Source organism: Lactuca saligna, chromosome 3 (assembly GCF_052625555.1).
Source record: "Lactuca saligna cultivar CGN05327 chromosome 3, ASM5262555v1, whole genome shotgun sequence".
NCBI classification, from domain to species: Eukaryota; Viridiplantae; Streptophyta; class Magnoliopsida; order Asterales; family Asteraceae; genus Lactuca; species Lactuca saligna.
This window is the reverse complement of record NC_136419.1, coordinates 204,036,445-204,040,707: the sequence shown is the minus strand read 5'-3', so window position 1 is coordinate 204,040,707 and position 4,263 is coordinate 204,036,445. Positions and strand designations below refer to the sequence as shown.

Genomic DNA, 4,263 nt, shown 5'->3' with positions numbered 1-4,263 from the left:
TCTAAATTAATTCTTGATTAAACTAATCAAATAATATTATTAATATATTAGAACTTATAATATATTAATAATCTCCAAGCGTTATTTCTCTCATTTAGTCTATCCAATTGCATGGTGCCATGCAACCCAAATGGACCATGCCGGGTCGGGTCAAGTACATACCAGAAATAGTTATGGACTTAGACACCTTATCCAACAAAAATTTCCAACCAAAATTTTTCGTTTTTACAACCATCAAAACATGAGTAATAAGTTTAAATTCCAAAGTAACAATGTAGTCACAACCGATTACATAACAAAAGATAAAATAGTTTTCCCCGAGTGTGTGTACGGTCACGCTGGCGCCTTCCCACGGTCCTCACTCGTACCTGAAACACATAATGCAACAACTGTAAGCATAAAGCTTAGTGAGTTCCCAAAATACAACATACGCACATACGCCTTTCCAGGCCTTGACCTTCTGGTCCATGTGTCTCAGGGGACTTCCGTCCCGATTGGGTAAACCTTCCGGTCCTACCCACGTCCACCCTTACAGTCCATATGACCACGCCTTCCGGCCCATATCAAACATATCATACATGACACATATAGCAAATAACTTAACACATATAAGGCATATATTTCATATCATATTCGCCCTTCCGGTCACACAGTCAAACCCTTCCGGGTGCAGTATAGTGAGAAGACTCACCTCGTATGCCTCGCTAAGTCGCTAATCGTGAATCTTGGAATCACTCGGGCTCGAACCCTCGAGCTGCAATCCTCCTATGATATTATAAATCTATAATTATTACTTGTACCACTAAGGTGGACCATCCATATTAAGTCAACACAGGTTGACTTGGTCAGCAGTCTTTAGACAATTTGGACCAGACTCGGCGAGTCTACGCGTTTTTACCAACTCTCAAGAATTTTCCCTTTGACTCGTCGAGTACTCCCCTGACTCGACGAGTTCCACCTGGGCCTGAATCACAGGGCCACCGCGACTCAACTCGCCAAGTCGAAGGTCAACTCGGCGAGTCCCAACCTGACTCGGTCCACCTGTCAAAACCTTTCCAACTCTCTGCGACTCACTGAGTCGCCCACAACTCGGTCCGGACTACACACAGGATGGTCTCAAGGACAATCTTCAAGCGACTCGTCGAGTCTGTTCTTCAGACTCGGCGAGTCCATGCCATGCACCAGCTAAAACTGGCTTTTGCGGTCAGATCCGTTCCATACATACATAGATCTGGCCTTTCCAAGCTTATTTGTCACGTAAAGTCTTAGTCTTGGTTGCCATGCAATGCATACAAGGCTTATTTTGAAGAAACAACCACTTATTTGGCAAGTTTAGCTTCTAACTCAAAAAAATGGACATAAAGCTTGTCATGAGGGGTCTCCTGGACCTGCTTAAGTCCAGATCTAGGTTCCATGTCTCCATGGGACCTCTCATACTTCTTATTCAAGCCAAGAAATGCAAGAAGAAACCCTAGATTTGGCCCATCAACACAAAACACGAAGATTGGCTCAGAAAATTACCTCAAGAAGACCCCCTTGAAGAAATAGCAACAGATCTAAGCTCCCCAACACTTCAAGCTTGCTCCTCTCCCTCCTTTCCTTGCAATATCACACAAAATGATGAACAAAAGGCCTTCAAACACACTCACAAGGGCTTACAGACGTATGGAGGCTCTTAGGGTTCAAGGTGGCCGCATATGAGGGCCATAAGGTCCTTTAAATAGGGCTTAGGACCGGGAAATTAGGGTTTCATCAAACAGCGTGGACTCGCCGAGTCCATCCCTTGGACTCGCCGAGTCCGGATGCGAACCCCAGCTCAAAAACGCGACCCGACTCGGCGAGTCGAAGGTCAACTCGCCGAGTTCCCTCACAGAATGACAAAAATATATGAAATGAAGATACCTGGGGATTCGGGCTGTTACAATTTGATATTAAACATGACGTCCTCCAGCCCCCGAACGCTTCCGCCGTTCCGGTTTTGGGGTGTGACAAAAGATTGAGTCCATTCTATTACTTCAATGCCTTCTCCGCTTATATTTCTATCAAACTGATAGAAAATATATATATTTTGCTTGGAATACCTGCACACACTTGTTTTTGGATTTTTAGATAAAAGAAATATAAAATAAACATAAATGACAACATTTAAACCAACTAAAACTAAATAAATTTAACAACTATGAACAAAAATATACAAAAGAAATTTTATCTTAAAAGAAAAATAAATCTTTTGAAGAATGATTTTTTTAAAAAATCTCTAAACAAAAACAAAAATACTATAAAAGACAGGTTGTGAAATGTACAAAATAAAAATATATACACAATTGAAGTCAAAATAATAAAACATTAAAAATCGATATTTTTTTAAAATTTTTTATTATTTCTTATTTATTTATTTCAACTAAAACTAATTAAAACTAAAAAGAACAAAATTTAAAACAAAATAAATATGAAAGATTAAAAATAAATAAATTTAAAACAGAGACATTTAAATTTAAGCAAAAGCTAACTAATAATCTAAAAACATATTTTTTTATAATTATTATTAGCAGGTGACAATCTCTTTTTCTTGTGATCAAATAAGCCTTTACATTTGTTTTTACTTAAACATCTCACAAGCATGATAGGTCAAGAAAATAGAAGTTGTACCAGACCTGTAGCTTTCAACCTTTCGTTTCCTTAAAGTTACACTTTATAATTCATAAGCATGCCCGTAACATTATAAACAATACTGAACATTAACAACAACTTTACAACACCTACATGTTTGAACAATAAAGAGAAGCACATCTAATTTTCCATGGGTCCTTGCATTTCTCGAGAGATACATAAAAAGAGACAAGGTTTGGTTGCACATTTCTTCATACACCTTGTAAGAACCACATGCTTTATCCTTTTCAGGTAATGACAGGAGAACTCTTGGGATAAGTCTACACAAACTGCGTTATATTGGCTTTCTTTAAACATATTTTTCTATGTGAGCTTTGCACTCCTTGTATCTTTTGACATTTGTCAAAACACTTTTTGTAGGAATGATAAGAAGAGATAAAACTCCTTTGACATAGTAACCTTAGAACATGCTTTTACTTTTTCTAACATATCAAGTTACCCTCATTTGAAATCTGAAGGACTCAAAGGTTCACCTCATGCTTCTTCTAATGCTCATTGATTTATCCATACTTACCTACACTTTTATTCCAAAAATCATAGCTTTTTCTACAAATGACTTCAAGGAAAGGCCAAAATGAGTAATAGGCATCAACATGTGAATACAAACAAAGTACATTAGCATGAAAGAAGGTAGTCACATTTAATTCTTTGATTTACGTGAGGATGACGCTTTTCCATTGGTTCATGAGTCTTTCGTTTTTGATGCAATCACTAATTTTTTTGAGTTATACGAAACCTAAATTCCATCATTTCAACACCAAATCTTGTACACATCCTTGAACCATTTGATACCAAATACCCTGAGAGACTAACTTTTGACTAATTTCTTTTCAGCCATTTGAGAAAAGGAAATAGAGTGTAGAAATCTTTTATTTGATCTTCAAGAGCAGCCTCCATCGCATGAAATAACACGAAACATTAATGACCGAGTTAACCATGCATCTTCTTCTCCTAATTGCTCCAGAACTTTGCTTGATTAGTCATTTGGAGAGAAATGCCAGCATAAGAGAAAATCAGCGTGAAAGACTTGTAATGATTGGGTTAAGAAAAACTTACCTAGAGGTATCTTTCAGCAGTAGAATAATGAACACAATGTTTCTGTCTAAAATCGTGGATGAGATCCATTTTAATCCCATTTCTTCTAAATATTTATGATATGAAAGAAATACGTTTGCTTCAAGATTTTTAAACCCTTCTCTTCTTTTCCTCACTTTCGAAAATTTCTGATTAGATTTAGCTTGTCTGAACTCTTTTCTTCTTCTTCTTCATCTGCATCTTTGTAATAGTCATCAGATCTGGTGAATGGTTGTATAACGAATGTTTCTTCTTCTTCTTTTTATTTTCGTGATTTCAAAGAAACACTTTCTAACCTTCAATGAATATATCTTAGAATAAAAATTCTTACAAACTATAATAACTTGAACGTATCAGAAAACATGCTCTGATTCCACTTAAAGGTTTGTATAGACCAGATACATTTGAAAAATATTAAACAAAAACAAACAAACTAATTAAAATAATGAACACAAAAGTAAAGAAACAAAGAATTCACCAAATTGTTCTTTTTCCAAGAAAGGATTTGTATTCACCAAA

The 4,263-nt window shown here is 36.5% G+C and overlaps 2 long non-coding RNA genes across 2 annotated transcripts; both read right to left on the bottom strand.

The window, feature by feature from the left end:
• Positions 1-202: 202 nt before the first annotated feature.
• On the bottom strand, positions 203-2,169 carry LOC145034119 (uncharacterized). The gene is made up of 4 exons (XR_013677901.1): positions 1,903-2,169; positions 1,522-1,594; positions 692-765; positions 203-368 (listed from the first exon to the last, which is right to left on the bottom strand). It is a non-coding gene; the product is annotated as an uncharacterized LOC145034119 (long non-coding RNA).
• A 656-nt stretch (positions 2,170-2,825) lies between these two features.
• On the bottom strand, positions 2,826-4,263 carry LOC145034118 (uncharacterized). Its single transcript, XR_013677900.1, has 2 exons — positions 3,309-4,263; positions 2,826-3,226 (listed from the first exon to the last, which is right to left on the bottom strand). It is a non-coding gene; the product is annotated as an uncharacterized LOC145034118 (long non-coding RNA).